This window comes from Lontra canadensis, unplaced genomic scaffold (assembly GCF_010015895.1).
Source record: "Lontra canadensis isolate GAN:19392208 unplaced genomic scaffold, GSC_riverotter_1.0 scaffold38, whole genome shotgun sequence".
Lineage (NCBI taxonomy): Eukaryota > Metazoa > Chordata > Mammalia > Carnivora > Mustelidae > Lontra > Lontra canadensis.
The window spans coordinates 14,647,983-14,662,444 of record NW_022631032.1 but is presented as its reverse complement, the minus strand read 5'-3'; the positions used below and the strand labels follow the sequence as shown (position 1 = coordinate 14,662,444).

The 14,462-nt window shown below is 35.0% G+C and overlaps 1 protein-coding gene across 4 annotated transcripts in view; it reads left to right on the top strand.

Moving 5' to 3' along the window:
* TMEM108 (transmembrane protein 108) overlaps positions 1 to 14,462 on the top strand; it is a 366,925-nt gene that overhangs the window by 108,034 nt on the left and 244,429 nt on the right. Inside the window, exon 1 of one of the 4 annotated variants that reach the window (XM_032869679.1) lies at positions 566 to 633. The exons of 2 other annotated variants lie outside the window; for them this stretch is intronic. The gene's annotated coding sequence lies outside the window, so the exon portion shown is untranslated. Of the gene's footprint in view, positions 1 to 565; positions 634 to 14,462 lie in introns of those variants that run through there. One more of the 4 variants, XM_032869680.1, reaches the window with a different exon arrangement.

Here is a 14,462-nt window from a genome sequence, read left to right as displayed (position 1 = left end):
TCACCCCTCAAAAAGAGACTCCCATGCATGAGGAAGAGCATTGGTTTATTTTATTGTGTAATGTGCACTTATGTGGTTTTATGAGTGGAGACTAATATACCAATAATTTGACTCTTCCTATAGCTGAGGATGAGGAAGATTTGAGGTTCTCAAAACGTGAAATTTTCCCTGGAATTGGCCTAAAGAGAGCTCTTTAAGAGCTCTCTACTCTTGGCCTATTGCCAAGTCTGTGAACTTTTTTTAAACTTTGGGTCAGGAGAGGGCTTCAGTTTGCCTAAGGGCTATGTGTGCTTCAGGCTACTGCCCCAGGAGGCTGACTTGGCAACTGCCCTTTCTGCAGCCAGTCAGCCCCCAAGTATGTTTTAATAAATAGAAAAAAAGCTAAGTCCCTTTAGAAGGGCTGGAACAGACTAGTAGTTGCTAGGCAAGTGAAAGTAATTCAGTGTCCTTGCCAAACGTCTGCCATGCAAATAAGGAACTTTCAGGGAAGGGGGAGTGAGATGGTGATGCATGTTGGTTGCCATAGGAATGTTTCCCTAATTGAAATAAGACCACAGAGCTGAGACCAAGACTACCGCATGTATGATTCTTTCTGCTTGGAAATGGAAGCCCAGAGTGGGCAGTGCAGCAGAGGTAAAGTGGGAATAAAGGAGTAAAACCTAAGGTTTTCTAGGGGTTAGGGTGTGGGAAAGGTGTAAGGAACAGTGCATCTTCTGAAGGGAGAAAGGGCTCAAGCAAATCCCTAGATGCCCTATGAAATTAATGGTTTCTTAAGCTAAAATCAGGGGGAGAAGAAAGAATAGATTAACTCAGGAGGATTCTGTGATGAGCTCTTATGCTATTCTGAAGACCTGAGACTTATTGCAGAAATTACAATTCAATTAAATCAGGGAGAATTCCAGTTAGAATCTGGAATAAACCCAGGTTTAAGTTAGATGGAGGTTTAAAATGGTGAAATTTAGGGATGCCTGGGTGGCTCAGTGGATTGGGCTTCTGCCTTCAGCTCAGGTGGTGGCCTCAGGGTCCTGAGATCAGGCCCCAGGTTGGGCTCTCTGCTCAGCCGGGAGCCTGCTTCCCCCTCATTCTCTGCCTGCCTCTCTGTGTACTTGTGATCTATGTCAAAAAAAAAAAATCTAAAATGGTGGAATTTAGTGGAAAAGATAATTTAAAGGTAGGTATTTTAAATTTATGTAAATATACTAAACTGTCTTTATTTTAATTCATAAAAAAGGTAGTGATTAAGGATTTGTTAATGAATTGTGCTGATCAAGTTTTATTTTTATAGGGAAAAGAAGCACAGTTGACCAAATTGTGTGCTTCAGTGTAAAACCTTAAGAAACCCTCTGAGGTGGGCTTACTGCCCTATTACTATTAGTAAGCACCTTACACATATGATAGCAGCTTCCAGAATGACAGCTCAGGGTCCAAGTAGAAATAAGTAGCTTTTAGCAAATATTAAACCTTGAATGTGCTGCTGAACTTCTCTGTGATTAATCGATTATCCAGTTCTTAAAATGGAGGTGATAGCTGTTATCTGTCTCTAGGAATGGTGTGAGCATGGAATACTGCTGCTCTCATTGAATGTAATTTCTGGGGTTGGTATAACATCCCAAGGTGCCTCTGATGATAATGACAGCCTTAGTTTGTCAGTAGTGGCTTAGGGCAAAGAGTGTTTATCTTTTAGGCTATGATCTTCAAAGGAACTTTCTTTAACTGAAGGTTAAAGGTTTACTTGTACATATGAAGGATATATATTTATTATCATTTGCCATATATTTGGTTCAAGTTCAGTTGCTATTTAAAATAGCTTCTTCCTTAGACTATATGTGTGTGTGTGTGTGTGTGTGTGTGTGTGTGTGTGTGTATGTAGATTGTAGGTAACTGTTTCCTTTTTATGTGGTTACTCTTTGGGTCATATAAAAGAAGACTAGCAGAATGTGATATTTATTCTCAAATATTTGACTTTTTCTAATGCAGATATGGAAAGAATGCCATGGGACCTGGATTTTAGTAGTCACTGTGTTCTGTATCATGGCTCATTCCCCAGTTCAGTTTCTTGAGTATGGAACTTCAGTGTTAATTTTATTTGATAATTGATCAGATGCTGGTTGATTGACACAAATTATCTGAGACAAATTTGTAAACCAAATGCCAATTTTTAATTTATTGAGAGAGTATAATTAGAAAAACTATCTTTGGGTTCTTCAGATGGTATAACCTGTCCCTAGTATGATTTTGACAAAGAAGCCAAAATATATACTGGCTATAATGTTCTTTAAACAAACAAACAAAACCCATAATCTAGATTCTCTAGAATCTAGAGCAGTGCTATTGCATAATAGTATAATGTGAACCTCAAATGTGAGCCTTATATGTCCTTTTAAATTTCCTAGTAGTCACTTAAATTAGTAAAAGGAAACAGGTGAAATTAATTTTTAATATATTTAACCTAATATATATAAAATTTTTCATTTTAACAGTAATTTATATAAGTGAGATAGTATGCATGTTTTTCATATTAGGTCTTGAATTCTGTACATTTTACACTTAGAACACATACCAATTTGACTCTAAATTTTTACAGAAAATACCTGTATTTATATTAAAATTTACAGTTGAAAAAGTAGATTCATATAATCAAGTTACTCCAAACATTCATATCACTTTTCAATAACTGAATCAGTGTCTATATCTAAATTTAATTAAAGTTAAATAAAATTTAAAATAAATGGAATTCAGTTCCTCGGTGACACTAGACACATTTCAAGTACTCAGTGACACATATGGCTAGTAGTTGCTACTATATTGGGCAACATATAGAGGACTGCTCTTATCTAGCTCCTTTTCCTCCCACATACCTCAGATTTGAAGACCTCTGTGAGAATTCTAATGAGAGGAAAAAAAAATCTAATATACTTTATAAGTATAGGACTACAGACAGAGTTTATGCTTTTCAAAGGAAATTTCAGCTTAAGCTGTATTAGAACCTGTCTGGCAAGGAGTAATCTATCTGGTGGACCATACTATCTTTACTTTGCTTCCAAACACACCCTCATTGTCTTTCAGACAAAAACATGCCATCATTGGCAGTTTGCCTCAGATTCCTCTGGTCCTCAACTCCATGATAGTTCATTTTCATTTCATCAGTGCATTTCCTGGTTATAGGCACCCCCTTTATCTTTCTCATTGTTTGAGTGTTCACATTTGGCTCTAATTCCTAGTTGACCTTAGTGAAGGATTCAAATGTTCAAATTACAGGTTAGTTAACGTCATCTATACTGAGGTAAATGTGACTGGTTTATGTTAATTTGAATAAGAAAACTTTCCTCCTTTGCTTCTTGCTCCAGATTTCCAGAGTGGCTTGGCCAAGAAATCTCACTCTCCCCTTACCCATGGGAGTATCTGTCTTTGGAAAAATCAGGATTCTTTGATATAGTAGTCAGACCTGTTAACCTTAAAACCTCTCTTTCTTTCTTTCTTTCTTTCTTTTTTTTCTTATTCTTTAAAAACAAAAAAAAAAGATTTTATTTATTTATTTGAGAGAGAGACAGTAAGAGAGAACATGACAGAGAAGGTCAGAGGGAGAAGCAGCTGGGGGCCCAATGCAGTACTCAATCCCAGTACTCTGGGATCACAACCTGAATCGAAGGCAGTTGCTTAACCAACTGAGCCACCCAGGCACCCAAGAACCTCTCTTTCCTTAGAAAAGAGGAATTAAGAAATTAGTAAGTAGATAGGTAATGACTTGGAAGGTAAAAACTCCCCTTCAACTTCCTGGAATTTTTTGCCCTGCATCTTGATTGGGTCTGAAAATTTATCTGGCATGTAGTATAATAGTGACTCCATCACTGGGATGAACACAGAACTTCATCAGTTCCTGTTGACTACCTGCCACTTTCAAGGGACATCACCAATGACAGTATTGAAATTTGTCCTCTGTGTTCTGGAATATATAGAGTGCAAAGCACCTACAGCCTTCCAGGTCTAGAGAATGGTGTATTATCCAAGACAGTAACAAGTACTCACTTGGCAAGAAAGCTAGGTTGGAAATTAGGAACTGTTTGACCTGTTGAGACATTTTAACCCAATCTGAATAGGAATGCATATTATGTTCTTCCTCATCACTATCAGCGTCAAATTATTTTAAAAAGGACTTTGTGGAATGAGTATTGGGGGATAGCTAGAAATCCTTGGCTGCCACTACCTTGTCTATCAGGTATAAGGGGTGTGACATCAGGAAAGCCATTGACTTCTTGCTCTAGGCCACACTTTTCACCTGTCATTGAGAGTGTTACACCAAATGGTCTTGAGGTCCCTTTCAGCCATCACATGTTTTGATCATCTAGTCTAATCCCATAGCTTCTTAGATGAGGAATGAAGGCCTGCAAAGTTTCTTCTGAGATCACATAGCAAGTGTGAAGCAGGTCTCCAGTTATCACAGTCATGTGCTTTGCCTGCCCCAATGAGCTGCATCATGCACTTAGATGCTGAGGTTGAATTAAGTGAAGATATCCTGAAGAATGGCTGGTTCTGTTTTTTCCCATAACAATATTGATTTTTGTCTGCTTATTTTGAGATTACTGGCTAAAACCTCTAAAACCCCTGGGTTACCTGTTGCTTTACCTCCTTCATGTAACAAGTCAGTAATTCATCTCAGATATCTGTGTGGCATAAAGTCCTCCAATGACCTCAAAATGAAAAAAATGTGTGTTTATAAGCACTTAAGCACATGTGCGTGTACACACACACACATACATTCTTTACTGCTGAAAATGCTTGATAACAAAGGGAAAAGGAGTAGCTGACATGCAGATTTGAATTTGCATAAATATTTGCCAAATAGCAGCTACAACAAAGAAAAGCAGAACAGAGGGTGTAGTGCTCTGCTTTTGTTGAAGTTCCCAGTATGGGGTGGAGGCTCACTTCCAAGTGTGGGAGGAATACTTACAGATAAGAAGTTAAGCCTGACTTTTCTGGAGGGCTTCTTTTAACTGGGCAGAACCAGTGGCCTGCAAACTCTGTTAGCCTGTCATTAAATAAAAAAACAAGAGGTGTCAAGAAAAAGAAACTTATTGATTGCCTATTATGTACCAAGCATGCTAAGTATTTTATATATATTGACTCATTTAATTCTGTGACCACCCTGCAGGATAGATAGGTATTATTTTCATTTTACAAATCAATAGAAGTATACTCAGTAAAGTTATGTAGCTTGCCTAGGGTCACATAATAAATGAGCAGGGATTTTCTTTGGCTCTAAAATCTGATTACACTAACGTCTAATAGCAGATGACAATATGTAGACCTTAGTAATTTCATTTTGGTTCCACTGACTTTGAGGAGGACACCTGAGATGCCAACATAAAAAGACCAAAGTAGAAGATACCATAATGGAAAAAATTTCATTTATAGACAGCGGTTGTTAACGTGCATCTCAGAGATTCTCTGAAGTAATTAAAAACAAAAATATTAAAGGATTTTTTTCAAATAATAGGTATATAAACAAACCCACTTATCAACATCAATGATCAGCAGCAGGTATAATGAATCCTAAATCAAGTTTAATCAAATAGATATCTATAATTTTGGTTTTTAGAAACCATGCTGTTTGGGTTGTTGGTTCTCAGTCATTTATCCTTTGGATACATGGGAGGATGACATTTACATTCAATATCTTTTCTGTACATATGACAACTGTTCAAGTTAGCTAATGCTGCAGCACAACAAACTTAGTGCCGTAAAGCAACAACTATATTTTGCTCACAAATCTGCAATTTGGGCAGGACTCAGCAGGGACATTCACCATCAGCTGGGTCGACTTGGAGGCTGGGGGTTATAATCATCTGAAGCTCACTCCCTCACCATCTGGAGGGCTGGGAAAGACTAAAACACCTGCACTGTTCCAGCATCTCTGTTTCTTTGTGGTCTCTCCAGCATGACAGCTTCAGGGTAACCAGGTTTCTTCCATGCCAGCTCAGTCAGTATTCTCAAAGCATATGACCCAAGAAAGAGAATGTCAGGTGGGAACCTTATCTTTTATGACCCACACTAGGAAATCTACACATCCTTACCCCAATCACGGAAGCAGTTACAAAGGCCACTCAGTTTCAGTGGGAATGGAAATAGATTCCATCTCTTGATAAAGAAGTGGAAAGCTTCTGAAAGACCATGTGGGACTAGAGATATTGTATTGGCCATTTTTGGAAAATAGTCTGTTGCACAGATAAGCTAGGCTACAGGTTACATGCTGGTTCCCAAGCCACATGTATTTCTGATCATTTATCTCTCACCCAAGGACGCATATTGGCATGCAAATAAAATATTTCCCTATAATCAAACCCACCAAAAGTTTAAAAAAGTGTATCATCTTTAAGTTTTTGGCACCCTACCTACCATTAGAAACATAAAACACTAGTGGATTAGGCTAATGAAGTAGATAGTTGAGACTTTCCCTAAATTTTTCATCATAGTTAAACCAGTATTTGTTAAATGTTCCAAATGGTACTATTTCTCCATTTCTATTTTGGGTGCAGAGGTAAACAACTGAATATTTATGTAAACAGCTTTGCATAGAAACCTTTCCTTTTAAAACTAAAAAATGAGAACAATTGCACTTAAAATTGAATGTTTCCTGAAGGAGTTTGTTTTAGCATTTTATAGCAGCTGCTGCCTCTTTTGGAGATGAAATGATAATTCAAGACACATTTTCAAAGTTGACAAAATTAGTATCTTCTCCCAAGCTCTTCCTGTAAATTATGGGAATCCTATGACATGACAGACAACAGACTTTTTGCATTAATTGGGCTATTTGTTCTAGACCTTTTTTAAAACTATAAAATAATTCATGTAAGAGAGAATATAAAATTTTGGGTACAGTTTAAAGAATTAAAAACTTAAATACTTATGTGCTTATCATCCAAGTTAAAAAGTAAGCTATCACCTTCCCTACCCTGTAGAGGTCAAACCTGACCTGACTTTTGTGTTAATTGTCACTTTTCTTTCTTTTGTTATATTACTCATCTATCTAGTCAAATCCTTCAGTTGTTTAGATCAGTGCTTTTCACTTCCATTAAAAATATTTCCTTTAAAGAGCTTGCACATTTTTTGTTAAGTTTATTCCTGGGTACTTTTTATTTTTGTTGCTGTTAGTGATATTCTGTAGTTGTAGTTGATTTCTATATACTGGTTTTGTAAAAATCAAATGTGCTAAATCTTACTAGTTAAAATAATTTGTCTTTTGTTTCTTTTGGGATTTCAACATAAACATATTATCTATAATGACAACAGTTTTATAACTTCCCTTATAATTTTTATATATTTTCTTTTTCTTATATTTTTGACCGGGTCAGGTCTGCCAGAGCAATGTTAAATAGATATGGTTAATAGCTGGAACCCCGGTCTTTCCGATTTTAAAAGAAAAATTTTTTTATTATTTTCATTATCAAGTATATAATGTTCATTGTAGGTTTTGTTTTTGTTCTTTATTTTGTTAGATATCCCTTATCAGTCAAGTGTGGGTTTTTTCCCCTATTCTTAGTTTGCTGAGTTTTTAAAATTGTGAATGAGTGTTGAATTCTATAAATATCCTTCTGTGGCTAGTGATTTGGTCATGATTTTTTTCCCTTTACTTTGTTTTTAGGATGAGTTACATTAACTGTTTTCTAATAATAAATCAGGGTTGCATCTCTTTGATAAATCCAATTATGTTTACAAGTAATTTGTTTAGAATTTTTCACCTATATGACATTGATCTATAATGCTCATTTTTCATTCTATTTCTTTCTTAATTTGGCAAGAGTTATGTTGAAAGAGTCGGGGAGTTTTCCCTCTATGGAAGATTGGAATACAAAGACTGAAATTTCTGTTCCATGATTGTCTCATAGAACTTGGCTTAACCTTGGGCTCTCTGCTCAGCAGGGAGCCTGCCCCCCCCCCACTTGTGATCTCTCTCTGTCAAATAAATAAATAAAATCTTTAAAAAAAAAAAAAAAAGAAAGAAAGAACTTGGCTTAACCTTACAAAGAACATGCCTGAGCCCAGTGATTTCTTTGTTAGAAGATTTATTCAAAAGTTATAACATTCAAGTTTTCTACGTAAGTCATATTTGGTAAATTGTAGCTGTATTTTTCTAGATGTTTCTCCTTTTCACAAGTTTTCAAATTTATTGGGCTAAAGTTGTTGAAAATATTTTCATTTATTACTTGTAGCATTTATAGTTCTTTTTCTTTTCCAGCCCTATGATTATATGCATTCCTTCAGGGTTTCCACCCCTTGATTATCATACTAAAAGCTTGTCTGTTTCCTTAGTTTTTACCAAGACCCCAAAATTTCTATTTTACCAAGATCCAATAATTTCTATTATGTATTTTTTGTCTTTTTCATTAATTACTTAATCTTATTTTCTTATTTACCCTCTTAAATTTGGAAGACTATCCATTAATTTGGAACTTTTTTTTTTTCTTTTCTAATATAAACATATAAGGTTATAAACTTCCATTTATATTTTGGCTCCATTCCTCAAATTTTGATATGACAGTTTATTTTTCAGTTTTAAGGATTTTCAGTTTCCATTTTTTTTTTTTAAGAGACAGAGAAAAATCTTAAGCAGCTCTATGCCCAGCATGTTGACTTCACAGCCTTGAAATCATGATCTGAGCTGAAATCAAGAGTCAGACGCTTAAATCAACTGAGCCACCAAGGTGCCCCTCCAGTTTCTATTTCTATTTCTTCTCTGGTTGTGAGTTGTTTTAAAATATGTTTTTCTTTAAACTTCTTATATGAGAGTTTTCTAGTTATCTTTTAAAAATTTATTTCTAATACCAAATTGTATTACAATAACAGATTGAAACTTATTGATGCTATCATAGCTTAGTTTTCAGAATTGTATAATGTATCACTAGTTGTTGCATTTAATATTGTACATGTGGTCTATATTATTAAAAAGCTTATTAGCTAAGCTGTTTAAAACTTCCATCCTTACTAATATTTTATTTGCTGAAGCTGTCAATTACTAGGAAAATTGTATTTCAGTTTCTCTCTCTGGTGATGGATTTGTCCATATCTTCTCACTACCATGTCAATCTTTACTTTGCAAATTTTGGGACAGTATTAATAGGTACATACAGATGTATAATTCTTTTGCATGTGTCTTGTTCCATGTTTTAGGCATTTTTTTGGCATATCTTTTAAAAGCAGGCTGTAGCTAGATTTTTGTTCAGTCTAAAAATATTTACCTTTAATTGAAAAGTGGGGTCCATTAGCATTTTTGGCATTAATGATAAATTTATACTTCTTTCACTGTTTTATGTATTTTTATGAATATGTTCCGTTTCTTCTCTTGCCCTTTTGCCATCTTTTGAACTGATAATTTTTTTGTATTCATTTTTTTCCCCTACTTCTTTGGAGGTTGTATGCTTTATGTCTACTCCCTTAATAGTTGTTCTTGCTAGTTTAATGGGCATACTTTTAAAATTTTCTATTTAGTATGTTACCACTCATGCTCCAAAACTCAAAGGCCTATCTCTCCTCAAGTTCTCTATTTCCCCCCACAGATTACACATTTTTCTAACAGTTTTAAATGTTTACTTAGTTTTACCTATCTCTTTTTAAAATTTTATTTTATTTTTTTCAGTGTGCTTTACCTATCTCTTTACCAATGTTTTTCCTCATTTTTACTTTCTTCCCTCTTTTTGAAATGTTTCCTCTAGAATTTCTTGAGTGAATCTCTTTTTTTTTAAGATTTTATTTATTTCTTTATGAGAGACAGAGAGTGAGAATGAGAGGCAGAGGGAAAAGCAGACTCCCCGCTGAGCAGGGAACATGATGTGGGACTCCATCGATCCCAGGATCCCAGGATCACAGCCTGAGGTGAAGGCAGATGTTTAACTGACTGAACCATCCAGGCACTCCAGAGTCTTTTTTAGATAGCAAATGCTATGTTACAGAGATGAGTAAGATATACTTCCATAAAATATGGAATTCCAATATAAACTAAGTACTAAAGTAGAGATCAGGACAAAGTGTTGAGAGCACAGAAAGGGAAAGCTAAGTGTAGTGAGTGGAGAAGGGCATCTCAGGGAATAACAACAAGAATATGAGAAGCAAAGTCATAGAAGGCTATGTGTGTTCATGGAACATTCATCAGCTCAGTGGGCTGGAACTTTAGGCGGGGGTTGGTGCCAGATGGAGCTAGAGAGGTTAGCAAGCTAACTAGTGGGTTGTGAAGAGCCTTAAATGCCAAACTAAAGGCAACAAAAAATTGGGGGAGGTTTAAAGCAGGAGAGCATCATGATTAAATGCATTACTTAGGATATGTGTGACTATATGGAGGACAATGAGTTGCAATGGTCACCTGAGAGGAGGCTGAATAACTAAACCAAGGGAAAGCAAAGATAATGAAAAGATGAAATTTTAAAAGACGTTGATAGGTAACATCTTAATAACATATTTAAAGCAGAGAGGGTCAGAGGATGTATTCCAAAGACTCTGATTTAGAGGACTGGCAAGATTGAGGTGGTATGCATGTTTGGAAGTGGGGGAAGTTGCCATTGGAAGAGAGAATGATTTTTAATTGGTAATATAAACCATTTCATATGTTTTTAGAACAAATGATGGGTTGGTTATTGAAGAATCAATAGCTAAGGTATTTGGGATGTCTCTAGGCTGAGAACTCAGCAACATTTTTTGATTATATCTTGTTCTGGTTGTTACTGTTTTTCCTCCTTTTGCTGAGTTACAATATAGATTTGTGCTTCAGGAGGCAAGTTTGAAAAATTACTGTTACTGAGCAGTGATTGCTCTTTGCCGGTGGGATCTTTTATATGAAGTCTGTTTTAATTTTACCTCTGTTCACAGGCTGGCAGTTGTGACCCAGAGTATCTAAGAGCATCTGGTAGAACAGGAGGAAAAGGAGAAAAGGAAGACAGAGGCAGAGCAAGGGAAGAGGGGAGGAAAAAAATTTTCCATTTAAAGTATTAGCAAGGCTTATCCTTCCTACCTATGGTGTAAGTTGTTTTTTGTTTGTCTGTTTGTTTGTTTCACATATCATTCTTTTTTCTTTCCCAGTTTTATTGAGTTATAGTTGACATACATTATAGTTTGAGGCATACAACATCATCATTTGATTTATATATATTGTGCAGTGATTACAAGAGGTAAGCTAACATCCATCTTCTTCTATAGATATAAAAAAGAAAATAAGAAAGGAAAAAAAATTCTCCTTGTGCTCAGAACTCTTAGGATTTACTCTTCTAACAACTTTCCTACACATCATAACAACAGTTTTATCTGTAGTCATCAAGTTGTGCATGACATCCCTGGTATCTATTTCTCTTATAACTGGAATTTTGTACCTTTTGATCACCTTCCTCCAATCCCCCCTCTCCCCAGTCTCTGCCTCTGGTAACCACAAGTCTGATTTCTTTCTATAGGAGTGTTTTGGAGGAAGTTTTTTAGATTCCACATATAAGCAAAATCATACAGTTGTTTATCTTTTCTCTATTTTACTTAATTTGTTTAGAAAATGCCTTTAAGATTCATCCATGTTGTTGCAAGTGGTAGGATTTCCTCATTTCTTGTGATTAATAATATTCCATTGTATGTGTATACATTTGACCTTTGAACAACATGAGGGTGAGGGGTACCAGTCCTCTACATAGCTGAAAAATCCACGTATAACTTCTGACTCTCCAAAAACTTTACTAACAGCCTACTGTTGTCTTGAAGCTTTACCAATAATATAGTCAATTAACACCTTTTTTGTGTTTTATGTATTGTATACTATGTTCTTAAACTAGAGAAAAGAAAATGTCATTAAGAAAATCACAAGAGAGAATCAATTTACAGTACTATACAGTAAAAAATCCATGATATGTGGACCCACACAATTCAAAACTGGTTTGTCAATGGCCATATGTGCCAAACTTCTTTATTCATTCATCCATCAGTGGGCACTTAGGTTTTTTCTCTCTTGGCTATTATAAATAATGCTGCTGTGAACATAAGTGTGCAGATATCTCCTTTTTAATTAACATATAATATTATTTATTTCAGGGGTACAAGTCTGTGATTCATCAGTCTTACACAATTCATAGCACTCACCGTAGCACATAGCCTCCTCTGTGTCCATCACACAGCCACCCCATTTCTCCCACTCCCCTCCCCTCCAGCAACCCTCAGTTTGTTTCCTGAGATTAAGAGTGATTTCATTTCCTTTGGATTTTTACCCAGAAGTGATACTGTTGGCTCAAATGGTACTTCTACTTTTTATTTTTTTAAGATCCTCCATACTGTTTTCCGTAGTGGCTGTACCATTGTACAATTCCACCAACAAAGCACAAGGGTACCCTTTTCTCCACATCCATGCCATCATTTGTTATTACTTGTCTTTTTGATGATGGCCATTTTAATGAGCATAAAGTGATATCTCGTTTTAATTTGAATTTCCCTAATGACTGGTGATGTTGAATATCCATTGAGGTGTCTGTTGACCTTTTGTATATCTTCTACAGCAAAATAGCTATTCAAATCCTATGCCTATTTTTTAATTGAGTTATTTGTGGTTTTGCTTTTGGGTTTAATGACTCTTTTATATGTTTTACATGTTAACCCCTTATCAGATACTTGGTTTGCAAATCTTCTCATTCTCTAAGTTGTCTTTTCACTTTGTTGATGGCTTCTTTTGCTCTGCAGAATCCGTTTAGTTTGATGCAATCCCACTTGTTTTTTATTTTCTTATTTTGTAGCTTGTGCTTTAGATGTCATATCCAAAAATCATTACCTAGACCCATGTCAAGGAGCTTTGTTCCTATGCTTTCTTCTAGGAGTTTCATGGTTTCAGGTCTTACATTTAAGTATTTAATTCATTTTGAGTTAACTTTTGTGAGTGGTTAGAGGTCCAGTTTCATTCTTTTACATGTGAATATCTGTTTATCTTAATTCCATTTATTGGAAACTGTCTTTTCCTTTGTCAAATATTAGATGACCACAAATCCTTGGGTCTATTTCTGGGCTTTCAATTCTGTTCCATTGGTCTATTTGTCAGTTTTTATGCCAGTACCATACTATTTTGATGACTATAGTTTTAAGTATAGCTTGAAATCAGGAAATGTGAATACCTCCACCTTTGTTTTTCTTTCTCCGGAATTTATTGGCTATTTAGGGTCTTTTGTGGCTCCTTATAAATTTTGGGATTTTTTTCTACTTCTGTAAGAAAAAAATGCTTTTGGAATCTTGATAGGAATTACATTGAACCTACAGATGGATTCCAGTAGTATTGGAATTTTAACAACATTAATTCTTGCAATCTATGAACACAGATATCTTTCCATTTTATTTCTGTCTAATTTGATTTCTTTTGTCATTGTCTTCAGTTTTCAGCATAGAGATCTTTCACCTCCTTAGCTGAATTTATTCCTAAGTATTTCAGTGTTTTCGATGGAATTGTAAATGAGATTGATTTCTTTCTTTTTCAGAAATGTTGTTGTTAGTGTATAGAAACACTACTGATTTTTGTATGTTAATTTTGCTTCCTGCAACTTTTTGAATTCATTGATTACATCTAACAGTTTTTGGTTGAGTCTTTAGAATTTTTCATACATAAAATCATGTCATCTTCAAATAGAGACAATTTTACTTCTTCCTTTCCAATTCTGATATTTTATATTTCTTTTTATTACCTGATAGCTCTAGCTAGAACTTCCAGTATTATGTTAAATAGGAGTTGTGAGAGTGGGCATCTTTGTCTTATTTCTGATCTTAGAAGAAAAGCTTTCATTTTTTTCACCATTGAGTCTGTTGTTAGTTGTCTCCTTGTCATATGTGGCCTTCGTTATGTTGATATATACTCCTTCTATGCCTAATCTTTTAAGAGTTTTTATTATGAATGGATGTTGAATTTTATCAAATGGTTTTTCTGAATCTATTGAGATGATTATCTTCTTTTCTTTCATTCTGTTAATGTGATGTATCATGTTAATTGATTTGTATATGTTGAACCATCCTTGGATCCCAAGGATAAATCCCACTTGATCATGGTGAATGATTCTTTTATCATGCTGTGAAATTAGATTTGTTAGTGTTTAGTGAGAATTTTTGCATCCATGTTTATCAGGTATATTGGCCTATAATTTTCTTTTCTAGCAGTGTCCTATTCAGGTTTTGGTGTCAGTTTAATTCTGGCCTCTTAAAACGAGTTTGGGAGTGTTCTTTTCTCTTTGATTTTTTGGAAGAGTTTGAGGAGAATTAGTATTAGTTTTTTAAAAAAAAAATATTTTGCAGAATTCACCAGTAAAACCATCTAGTCTTGTTTCTTCATTAGGAGATTTTGATTACTGATTTAATCTCCTTAATAGTAATTGGCCTAGTCATATTTTTTGTTTCCTTCTGATTCTGTCTCAGTAAGTTACATGTTTCTAAGAATGTTTTTCTTTCTTCAGGGTTGTCCAGTTGTTGACATATAATTG